Here is a 13,212-nt window from a genome sequence, read left to right as displayed (position 1 = left end):
TGAGATAACCTTGAGGATAGCACATACGTACAAGCCCGATTCTAAAAAGTTTGGGATGCTGTAGAAACAGAACACATTGCTCTCGTAAACCCATGTTTTATTCACAATCTAACATAGAAAATCTAGGTTTGAAGTGAGAAAATGTACCATTTTAGGAAAAAAGCAAGCTCGCTTTCAATTTGATGGCAGCAACACGTCTCTAATAAGTTGGAAAAAGGCCTTTTTTACCACTACGTAGCAACCACTCTTCTTTTAGCAACAGTCTTGGAACTGAGGAGTTCAGCTGCTGGACATTGATGATATAGGATTCTAGATGCTCAACAGTCCTGGGTCTTCTTTGTCATATTTTTCATTTCATGTACTGTGAAGCCATGCTGTTGTAATAGATGCAGTTTAGCATTGTCTTGTTGAAATATGTAAGGCCTTCACTAAAATGATGTCTGGATGGGAGCATATGTTACTCTAAAACCTGTATATACCTTTAAGCATTGATGGTGTTTTTCCAGCTATGCAAGCTACCAATTCCATATGTACATCTATACCATCAGAGATGCAGGCTTTCAAACTGAGCACTGATAACAAGCTGTGTTGTCCCTATCCTCTTTAGTCCAGAGGATGTGGTGTCCATGTTTTCCTAAAAGAATGTTAGGAAAACAGCTTTCCACTTTGCCTCAGTTTATTTTAAATTAGCTTTGGCCCAGAGAAGACAGCAGTGTTCCTTGGATCATCCTCACATGTGGCGTCTTCTTTGCGCTTTAACCCGCCTTTGTGAATGGCACGGTGAACTGTGCTCACAGTAATGATTTCTGGAAGTTTTCCTGAGCCCAAGCAGGGATTTCCATAGCAGCAACGTGCCTGTTTTGCATGCAGTGCTGCCCTGGGACCCGAAGATTCTCAGAATCTTTTTGTGACATTATATACTGTAGATAAGAGATTTAGTTTTCACAATTTTATGTTGAGGAACATTATTTTAAAATTGTTCCACAATTTGCAGACAGTTTTTTCCAGATTGGTGAATCTCTAAAATGCTCTTTTTATACCCAATCATGTCCTGCAACTGTCTCTTTTAAGTACCACTTACTTTTCCAGCTTTTTGTTGTCCCTGTCCCACGCTTTTTAAAATATGTTGCTGCCATCAAATTCAAGGTGTGTTAATGTTTAAAAAAAAATACACTTTTTCAGTTAAAACATTTGATGTTTGCTTTATTTGGAATAGATTGAGATGTGCAAATCATTGCATTTTGTTTTCACGGAATTGCGTTTGTAAAAGCAAGATTGTAGATTTGGCTATAATAATTTGACAATCATTTAATTTGATAATTATTAAGTTTGACAGTTTTAAAATATCTTACCTAAAACATATACCAAATATATAAGTAAGAAACGTGATTTGAAGAAAAGGGAATAGCAGGAAATCTGGGAAATACCACTGGAGTCAAGAGTCTGCAAAGATCGCCTCATAGCGCTAAAGCAAGTTAGCATTTTAAGGTCTGGGTTTTAGCTGCAGGTTATCTCTATATCAAACATTTAGCTTGTGTTTTAAATATGTGGCATTACACACTAATATTTAAGCTGTTGAATCATTAAATTGCAATGTGTTACTTTTTTAAAATCTAGAAAATGAGAAGAAATGGTGAACAAATAAGTTAGAGGTATCTCTGCAACTAGCTTAGCTAGCAGGAGTGCAGGTTTTGCCTGCCTTTCATATTGCTCTCCAGTCATTGCACAATGTGCTATATTGGGTGAAGTAATATTGTGTGGTCATGCACATTTTTAAAATTTGGATTCAGGCAGTTTTGACCAAGTGGACAATTGACTCAGTTAATAAATAAGTGAAAATATTAATTTAAAAAAAATCTTAAAACGTTTTTAATAAAAATAAAGTAGATAGTTACTTAATAAAAGTCTAACAAAATCTGATACAGAACTGTACAGTCATGTTCAAGCAACCAGTTTGAGATGATTTGAGCTTTATGACGAGGTGTGAAGCAGCCATCAGAAGATGGGTACACTTTGGTTATAAAGGGATGATATGGTCAGCAATATTCTAATATGACATACTATATTCTGACCCTACCATCTTTTATCTTTATATAATGTATATAACTCACCCACTTGCTGCACGTAATGTCCTCTTTGTATATAGTCATTCACTGTATATAAAGTTCGAGTCGAGGAGCGTATCAGGTCACATTTCACTGCGTGAAATACTCGGAACTCGGAACAGCCTGACAACACCAACAGTGATGCTACATTTTGCTAACAAAGTGGCCAGTAAGTGTATGGCAGATAATCTCTTAAACAAAACTATCCTAACCCCAACCCTGAAACAAGATTATTCCTATTTCAGTCTTTGTTCCTCTGTTTTACATTGAAATATTTGTTTCCAGTTTCCTGGTGTTGGCATTATATAAGCAAATGTTCTGTGCAGATAAAACATGAAGCGCACAGTCTGAACTTAATCACATTACATGTTACAGTGTCAACCTAATTTGAATAGAAGAGATAAAAGAAAAGTGTGACTGTTATTCTAAGTGCAGTTTGAAAACCACAGACAGTACCAAAATAAAGGGACAAAAATTTGAGTTGTGATCATTTTCTATTAGAAAACACGTCGATTAAAAGCTTTACAATGTGAATTTCTTCATCTGCATGTGACGTGACAGAAAGATACATTTGTGGATAGTTGTTTCAGTGTCCATAGAGCCATGTGACAGAAACAGAGGGTCCTTTTTTTTAAAGCTTTGCATTATAAATGAGGATTTATTGTGTGGGCATAAAAGGCCCCAGTCACCTAGAGCCAACGCTGTACCGTAGAGTTACAGGACTGTAATGACTGTTGTGCAGTTTCTTCCCACTGATACTGTTCTTGTGTAATTAAAACGCGGCTCCAATGTTGGTAACGGTGAGAAAAATGACTCATTATCAGGCGTGTGTTTGTGTGACTCGACGGAGGACGTGGGCGCGGAGCCCGCTGCGACTGAACGGTGATATCTGCTGGTGATGACATTTTATGGTTCCCATGGTAACAAGTGCATCATCTGTTACTACTGGAGAACCGAGAAAACGAAACAGCAGCTTGGCATCGCCTTTATGAGTGTTTATCACTCTGATACAGAAAATACGTGCTGATGGTTCGCCTGATGTTTTCTGTGAGATTACGTTTGAAAGTGTGTGTGTTTGTGTGTAGGCGCAGGAGGATGACTATAGGGGCTGGTATAAGAGTCACACCTGTTAGTCATGCAATAATCGAGCTCCTCGTCATGTTTATAGTACTTTCCAGTACTTCCTCCGTGTTGTCCGCTCCACTCGTATCCCGCATTCCTTTTCTCCCTTTCCACCTCCCATTATCAGCCTGGATCCCGCGCTCTCCTCCCGCTTTCCCGCTCCCTCTTGTTCCCTGTAGCCTCGTTTCCAGTGAACCTCCTGACTTGGCTAACCCACTCCAAATCTCACTGCAGCAGATGGTGCTGTGTTTGCATTGGGCCAGGTCTCCTAGCAACCCCGTCTCACTCCATCTCTCTTTCCTAAACCGGAGCAGTGGAGGAGTTGGTGTCATGCACTGTCTGGGTCTGCCGTGCCCACCCCTCTTCTGTCTCTCAAACTGACCTGGCTGCCTCTCAGTGTTCATGTCTATGCAAAAGTAGGGCAGCGGCTGACTGTCTGGATGACTATACGTGTGCAACGAGCACATCGGATGTGAAAAATGGGCAAAGCAGGACACAGCATATGATGTGACTCCCACATACACACACATGCACACAGAAAAAAAAGGGATTTGTAACCCCATGTGGCCCAGATTTTACAGATGTTCACATATGTTGTGACGGGAGAGAGATCGCATCTGGGTCATGTTGGGTACAAAGACGTTTATGGTATTTTAAACTGCTGGAAACTTACAAATGTACATTATATCTCGGTGTTGGTATTTTCTTTATTACCCCATGATCTAATATCCTGCCAGGGAGGCTTCTGAAACAATAGATGCCAGAATATGTAACAGTAGATGCAATCTGCCAGGCTGCAAAAACTCCGCTCTGGCCAAACAACCACCCACACACTCTACTTTATGAGGAGGGCAAATGAGGACTCTCATCCTGACATCACAGCGGTCCTTTTGTTTTTATGGTACCTGTGGTCCAGTAGACTTACACAGCTGTGTCTGCATACATACTGTGTACTGATTAATCTTTAAATAGATTCCCACAAGGATTACTGAAGTACAACACCAGATACACCACACACTGAACTCAATATTAAGGTGAAAGTGCATCCATCCATTAATTTCTGCTTAGGGCCAGGTTGTAGGGGCAGTAATTTAAGTTGAGAAGTCCAGACCTCCGTCTCCCAAGTCACCACCTCCACTAAGGCACTAAGACATTCCCAGGCCAGCTGAGAGATATAATCTGTCCGATGCATCTGGACCTAACCTAGGGCCTCCTCCGGGTAGGACATGCCCAGAACACCTCACCCAGGAGGTGCCCAGGAGGCATTCTTGTCAATATAGAGGAGTAGCAGCTCTACTCTGAGCCTCTCTTGAATGACTGACCTTCTCAACCTGTCTTCAAACAGGAGCCCAGCCACCCCAGGTGAAAACTAAGTTTTGCCGCTTGTATCTATGATCTTGTTCTTTCAGTTACTACCCAGAGCTCGTGACCACAGGTGAGGGGAAGGATGTAGATCAACCAGTAAAACAAAAGCTTTACTTTTACACTCAAGACTCTATTTACCTTGACAGACCAGTGCAATTTCCAGATCACTGCAGCCAATCCATGAAAGTAACAGAGCAAATCCCAGGAAACAAAATGGAGCTGAAGAAAGGGCAATATTCCTATTTATCATAAATAATTATTATTTTCATCCTTTGGTTTCATGGATTTAAAAAAGCAATGCAAGGTGTTAATCGTTGAGGTAGAAGCCCTAAAACACGCTAAGGTTCACATTTACTGCAGAGACATTAAAGTCTTACTGACTTTCTGAACGCACTCTTATTTCCACAAATATTTCCTTTTTTTATGGGTTTTTTATGGCACAAGTTTGCTGCCATGCTCTCGAGTCTCTAATGGCTCACAGAAAATCATCCATCATGCACAGATAAGCAAACCCACTCAAACACACACACACCGCTGTGATACTTAAGTGTAGCCGAGGGAGAACACACAATACAAATGGCAGCTCCAAGCCATGTTATGATGCCCCTGTCCCTGATTAATTGCTTTAATTTACTTTTCCAGCTGTGGCACACAGACAACACAAATGATTAATCCTTCTCCTCCAAGTGTGGTAGCATGAAACTCAACAACCCACAGCTTCACAAGTGCAGTGCTGTGTAACTTTTTGTTCACTTGCCCTAAATAAAATCATGCTGTCTCATGTCTAAAATGCTCTGTGGGGCTGGTAATCAATAGGAAGACATGAAGTGTCGACAGCAGATTGTTTGCACCAGCATCTAAAAGCACCTTCTGTGGTTTTTCCTTCTTTTTGGAGGAAATTGCTGCCCCCCTTCAAGGGAAGCAAAGTGCCGCCTACTTGTTTGTTTGCTTGGGTAGAAGTACCCGCAGGCCCCAACAGAGCAAGGAAGGTTTTTTCCTTCCCCACTCATATCTGTATCAGACACACAGGCCAAGGCTGGAGAGGAACAAGGGAGGCGAGCACGAAACAATGAAAAGGCCTTCAGTGAGGCTGGTCTGAGTGATGACATTTGCTGTTAAGGGACCTGACAGTCTTGGTCTGCAAACAGCAAAAACATTGAGACAGTTTTCCAACACAAGAGCAGTTCGTCTCAGAAATCTTCCACAACTTTCACTGCACTGCACTGAGGTCATGTAAAACCTGGGCAATCTTTATGGATTAAAGTCTGGATAAAGTGGGGCGCCGACAACACATAACAGTCTTCTTCTAATCATGAGTTATTTGATGATCTCACTCACTCACTTGTTTTGTAGCAGTTAAACTCAGGTGATATCCTTCTGTGATCCTGGATCACACACATATTTTTTTCTCCAGGTTTTCTGAAGGTCTTTCAAAAACGTTCTTGTTAAGCCACTTAACACTGACTGATGAAACATTCAGCCACAAACAAGGTTAACTCCACTGTGTTGCTAGCAGCTTCATCATCATTTGCTCCCATTTCTTTACCTGAATCTATGAAAAATGGCAAAGATACCACAGTTTGACAGGTATACAATTTTACTTTTGCACCAAGAAGGTAATTTCCAAAGCGCTATTAGCTGAAAACATACAGCATACCTCAGCATAGTGTGCAGTGTATACTTAAACAATCTGAGGAAGTGTGCTAACAGGCCGTTCTTAAGGAAGGAGAATCAGACAGAGAAGGCTGATGTGGGCCGAACTACATAAGAACTGGACAGAAAATCAGTGGCAGCTGGTCTGATGAACTGATGAATCCAAATTTGAAATCTTTTTTCTTCAATTCAATTCAGTTTTATTAATACAGCGCCAAATCACAACAACAGTCGCCTCAAGGCGCTTTATATTGTAAGATAGGCACTACAATAATACATACAGAGAAAAACCCAACAATCATATGACCCCCTATGAGCAAGCACTTTGGCGACAGTGGGAAAGAAAAACTCCCTTTTAACAGGAAGAAACCTCCAGCAGAACCAGGCTCAGGGAGGGGCGGGGCCATCTGCTGTGACCGGTTGGAGTGAGAGAAGGAAGACAGGATAAAAGACATGCTGTGGAAGAGAGACAGAGGTTAATAACAGATATGATTCAATGCAGAGAGGTCTGTTAACACATAGTGAGTGAGAAAGGTGAGTGGAAAGGAAAAACTCAATGCATCATGGGAATCCCCAGCAGCCTATGTCTATTGCAGCATAACTAAAGGAGGATTCAGGGTCACCTGATCCAGCCCTAACTATATGCTTTAGCAAAAAGGAAAGTTTTAAGCCTAATCTTGAAAGTAGAGATAGTGTCTGTCTCCCGAATCCAAACTGGAAGCTGGTTCCACAGAAGAGGGGCCTGAAAACTGAAGGCTCTCCCTCCCATTCTGCTTTTAAATACTCTAGAAACAACAAGTAGGCCTGCAGTGCGAGAGCGAAGTGCTCTCATGGGGTGATTTGGTACTATAATGTCATTGATTGGTTGAGATCAGGAGAAAGGTACATCAGTAAATGGCATCTGTGAAACACAGTGGAGGCTCTGTCGTGGTTTGAGGTTGCATTTCACCCGGTGGTGCTGGAGCTCTTAAAGGAATTAACAATGCAGAAAAGCACCATCAGAGTTTGATCCAGCATTTAGTTTTTTCAGCGTGACACTGATACCTGAATAAGAGAACACACATTAGATCATTTTGAATCATAGATTGGCCTCAACATCACTGATGCACTGTCTGTTTGCACGTGTCAATAAATCGCTGCACATATTTTCTATTTTCCTAACAAATATATAAAGAAGTGAGGGGTAGGTCAAGACTTATTTGGATTTAATGTTTCATTTTATATAACTGGTGAACTGAAATAAGGACTGAAATGACCTCCGCCCAAAACAGTGTCTAATTTAATGAGCTACTTTGAGAAGATTAAGTTAAGTTTGTGTCTTTTTAATGCTCTTCGGTGAATGTATTTTGCTTGGTGGAAGAGGCACTGCGTATTCCTTAAATATGTTTAAAATGAACTGCAATCTTCAGAATGACCACAGCTGCTTACAGAGCTAAACAGCTAAATGACTAATCCACACAAACAGTATCATGCTATAAATAATCCTCCTAGTGGGTCACACTGAAATTGCTGCCAAAAATAATGAGTCACTCGAAGTGTTTTCTTGTCTTACTAACATGTCAGCAGCCTGAGTCTGCCGGCCTGCTCGTCTCTTCTCTTCATGAAAGTATCGTCAGGCAAACGTGAAAGGGAAACTGCTCCACAGCTCGTACAGTCAGCTGTTGTGATGTGGCCTGAAGTGTGTAAGAAGGTGAATAATGCCAAAGGTTATGAAGCAGCACAGGCCTAAATCGAGCTCAGTGCACTCTCTGACCGCTCATCTCTAAGTCCCAGCACACAACGTAGCAACCATCGAGTACAAAATAGCATTTTAAAGAGCCCATAAAAATAAAATAAAATGCAACCTTTCTGCCACAGCATGAATTTTAATTACAGATTTGGAGAAAGCTGGCCGACTCTGGTGCTATGCGATCATGTTGCTCTCATTTTGTTGTGACAGCTTCTGAGGGGTCAGGGAGGCTGCTGGGAAAAGCTGAGCCTGCTGACAAAGGCAACATTGACTCTGTCAACCACAGAAATAAATCATGTGATAGAATTGTGTTTAGAAGATGATAATAGACTGTGGCTGTTTACTCTTAGATAGAAAGTGTGATTTATGAGTCTGCTTATTACAAAGACTGAAGACAGCCTGCGTCCAAAGGTAAGTAAATCGACTAACATCTTCAAACCTAACTCTGTGTGAACCCCCCCTCCACTTAGTAAACTACTATATAAGACATAAAACATAAAAAGAGCACTTAACCTTCTTTCTTAACCTTCTGCTCATAGCCTGTACATAGCTTGTACACTCACTACAGCCTGTACATACTTAAAGCTATAGCATATTCATAATATACCTTCATACCGTGTACATTGTAACATACCCATAATAGACCCATATTTTGTACCCTCATACCTATAATAGTATAATAATAATAATAATAATAATAATATCTATATATCTATATTATTGCTAAAGCACTTTCTGGATGGATGCAAACTGCATTTCGTTGCCTTGTAATTGTGACATGTGCAATGACAATAAAGTTGAATTCTATTCTATTTTATTCTATTCTATTACCATTGAAAAAAATATCATGTTCTCCCTGTATTTAAATCTGAGAAATGATATGAGTCTTATGACAAGTGTTAGGTAAAGAAGGACATAGGGGAAGTAATGTCATACTTTACATTGACTATAGAGAATATGAGTTCTAGGAGTTGTAGATCTGCAGCAAAAATGAGTAGTTGTAAAAACTTGAAAACATAATTACAATTTAAATGGGTGGTTTCCCTGGTAAAATCTGTCCTCCTGGGAACAATGGATGTAGAGAAAAAGTTCCACAAAAGTACTTAGGAGAGTAGTTGTTACTAATGTAACTCTAGTTCTATGAGTAAGTTTGTGAAAGTGCAGACTTTTAACTTTAATTCAAGTAGTTTTACAAAAATGAAATATGCATTAACTGTTTAGGGAATCAAGGCCTTTATACATTAAAATTCCTGCAAATATTTTGTGTGTGCAAAATATATTTTGGACTCATATTCTTGATGCAGCCATTCACACGAACCACATAATTTATTTGCTTTTGCAGTATTCTTTGAGTCATCATATTATTTGCACTATGAGATGCTGTCTGATCAGTTGTGGAATGTTTGGCTGAATTTGAGCAGAACGTGTAGCCCTGACACTTTGCAGTTCATCCTGCAGCTTCTATCAGCGGTCACATCATCTATAAACACTAGTGACCTGCTTCCAGTGGGAGCACAGGCCCATACCACAACACTTCCTCTGCTATGTTTGACAGATGATGTGGTATGTTTCAGAACACAAGTCTTTTACCAAACTTTTCTCTTCCCATCATTCTGGTACAAGTTCATCTTCATGTTATCTGTTCAAAGATTATTTATTTTCCTTTACAGGACTGTGCAGGCTCTTCTATATGTTTTCTGGTAAAGCCTAATTTGGCCTTATTCTTGAACTAACTAACTAACTACTGATTTGCACATGTTGTAAACTGTATTTATGTTTATGAAAGAGTCTCTTGATTGTAGACTTTGATTATTCATGCAAATATATCATGTATATTGTATTTTTAATGCAGCCGTTCACACCGATCGGCTAATTTTACAGGATAAATTTGTAGCATTTCTTTTTTCAGGCTGACCAATCAGACCACAACTGTGCTCTGGGTCAATTGGCTCTCTGAAATAATTTTTCTGCCTCCTCAGATGTGGTCTTAACTCTGCCAACAAGAGTTCAAACTCCTCCTCTCACATCCTGAAATATGTATAAAAGCAACTGTGATAAAACTTCAACTCCTGGATCAAACTATGAAATTCTCCCTGCTGCGGTTTTCTCCTGACAGGCACATGAACTCATATTTTCCATTTTTTCTGTTTGTTGTTTAGAAACATCAGGACCAGCTTATCATCACCTGATGTTGACTCCAAAAGCTGCTTTGAGAACCCTTTTGACTGGGTTTGCAGCATGTTTTAAAACATTATATTATTTGCGTCATAAAGCTTTTTCTAATCGGTTCTGCAGTATATTTCTGGATCTGAGCAGAGAGATTTTAAATTGGTTAGATTTTAAGGATTTCCTTCTTAACCATGGAAATAATTCTGTGATCATCCACTTTAGTTGTCTTCTGTGGTCTTTCAGGTCTTTTGGTATCGCTCAGCTGCTCAACCAGACTGTTGATTTGGCAGCTGAAGGCTTTAATTTTGGTTGTTCAGCCTAATGACGGCCTCCTTTGTTTGTACTGCCATCTTTTTGGATTTGCTTACTGAGAGCTCCAGTAAGCAAATAACAAATACAAGATAATGGGCTTCACATGGCCATGCAACTGCCTCTCAATGAGTTACTGTTGAGACTGAAAATTGACTGTAATTCTTAAATAGTTATTGCGATTTTGTTATTTTAATCTGTTAAAGTGTTTTTTGTTCCACCCCTTGAATTATAAAAAACATAGAAAGAATTATCCAAAAACCAATCGACCTAACTGTGTGTAATGTGCACAAAAATAAAAACAGATTTGTACAAGACCAGCTGTGATGCAGCTTTAAGGGAGAGATCTGCACTGCATGAGGCCTTCAAATGAGAAACTAATGAAGCACATTAGCAAAACAAACACATGAAAACACACACAATCGAAAAAAGAAAATGTGAATCACCACCACGTGCACAGGGGACAGCAGTGGCTTTAGTTTCATGTGCAAAGGATGGATGCAATTATATGTCACCAGCAGCTCTTTGGAAAAAATAAGTTTCTCTGAAACCACTATTGTTTACTAGTTACTCTTCTTGCCAGTTTCACAAAGCTTTGTGCAGAACCTGCTATATGCTGTATGCTTTTCTTCTTGTATAACCTACTACAGTTCAGTTTATCTCCATCTGTGTGAACCATCGTGCTGAACCTGTCAGTGTAAACACTGATCTAAAAAATGCTGCATACGTGGGGCTTCTTGGTCCCTGCTGAATCCTCAGACAGACCGAGGCTGTGCTGCTGCTGCTGCCAGGAGACCTGTTGTAAGAGACTGCAGAGGCTATAAATAGCTCAGCCCTGTCTTTCTCACAGGCACCACCCACTACATAACCCATGTGACACAACAGCAGCACAAAGCAAAACAGTTCAGCACCGCTGCACACTGAGCCACTGAGAGGGGAGTGGAACAACATGTACTGATGTAGGGCTCTTTAAAGAGAGAGAGCTGCTTTAATGACATCTCTTTGTCTGTAGAGACAGCATAACATTTTTATGCATGCATTTTAACATTAGTGAATTTAGGCTAAGGTGTCCTCTAAGCTTTATTGCCATGGTAACAACTAATGCTAACAATAAAAAGTGAATATTTGTCATTTCAACAATAATGTTGAACAACCTTTGAGAGGACAGTTTAAAGGCTTTTGGAAAGTTCATTTATTAAATGTGCTTCACTTGTACATGACATGTTGTTTCGGTCTCAAAGTGGAGATGACCGAAGCGTGCACCAGACAGAAGGGTCACTTCTTTTTGTATAGACACGTTTTAAGATATTCAGAAACATGTTTTGCACATCTGACGAACGTCTTTGTGCGCACTGCCCTTTGATCTGCTGTTCTGCCCTGATTGTATTCACCGTATTTTTGATTGATCCTCAGATGTCACGTGTCGCTATGATTAGCTGTGTGCCGCTCTACAGATCCTCAGCCTGTTGCTGTTGCTGTTGTTGTTGCTCAACACTCTCAGCTTACAGGATTTACTGACCTACAAAAGGGTTACTGCTGTTTTGGGCCTGCAGGTTTACAGTCGCTGCTGACTGTAAACAGAGCACACCTGTGGCCTGTCTGCACCTGACTGCAGCTGTGACCGTCACAGAGAGGGGATGCATTTCTGTAGCACACCTGTACACTTTGAAATTAAATAAATGTTTGAATCACCCTCAGCAGACACTTTATTAGATACCCCTTGGTAGTAATAGAGACGTTTTTTGCCTTAATTCTTTGTTGCAAAAATTCAACAAGGTGCTGGAAACAGTCCTCAGGTTTTGGTTCATGTTGACATGATAGCATAAAAGAGTTGCTGCAAATCCATCATGTGAATCTCCCATTCCATCACATCCCAAAAGTGTCTCTCTTGGATTGAGATCTGGTGACTGTGGAGGTTTATTTGAGTACAGTAAACTCACTCATCATCATCTGACCAGTGTTACATGGTGCATTATTATGCAAGAAGCAGCCATAAGAAGATGGTTGGACTGCGGCCATGAAGGAATTGACACGAGCAGCAACAGTACTCATGTAGGGTGTGATGTTTAAATGATGCTCAGTTGGTACTAAGGAGTCCCAAGTGTGCAAAGAAAATATCCTGACACCATTACAACACCAACCTGATCTGTTGGCACAATCCATGCTTTCAGGTCCTTTACACCAAACTGACCCTACCGTCCAAATGTTGCAGCAGAAATTCTGATCAGAACAATGTTTTTCCAATCTTCAGTTGTGCAGTTATGGTGAGCTGAATTGTGTCCTCAGTGTTCTCACCTTAGCCGACAGGATTGTGGTCTTCTGCTGCTGTGGCTCATCTGCTTTATGAAACATGTTGCATGTTCAGAAATGCTCTTCTGAATAACTTGGTTGTTATTCAAGCTGCTGTTGGCTTCCAATCAGCTTGACAATCTTCCTCTGACACCAAAAGGATATTTTTACACAGTGAACTGCCGCTTACTGGATATTTGGTTGGAAAAGGAGACCTTTAGGTCTCTATAAACAATAGAGATGGGTGTGTGGGAAAATCCCAGCAGATCAGCAGCTTCTGAAAGACTCAGACTTTAACTATAGTGTTGTGATTAAAAGTTGCAAGCAGGGTTTATAACTCAGACATTACCAGCAGAGTTAATGATGATCTGCTGCTGTGAGGTGGTATTGTTTGTATTTTGTTTCTTCCTCAGTGGCAATCAGCTGTACTGCAGTTAGGAGCATTTAAGGCTCTTATGAGGAGACACGTTT

This window comes from Astatotilapia calliptera, chromosome 14 (genome assembly GCF_964374335.1).
Source record: "Astatotilapia calliptera chromosome 14, fAstCal68.1, whole genome shotgun sequence".
Classification (NCBI taxonomy): Eukaryota; Metazoa; Chordata; class Actinopteri; order Cichliformes; family Cichlidae; genus Astatotilapia; species Astatotilapia calliptera.
The sequence above is the reverse complement of the archived record's forward strand: the minus strand, read 5'-3'. Positions refer to the sequence as shown.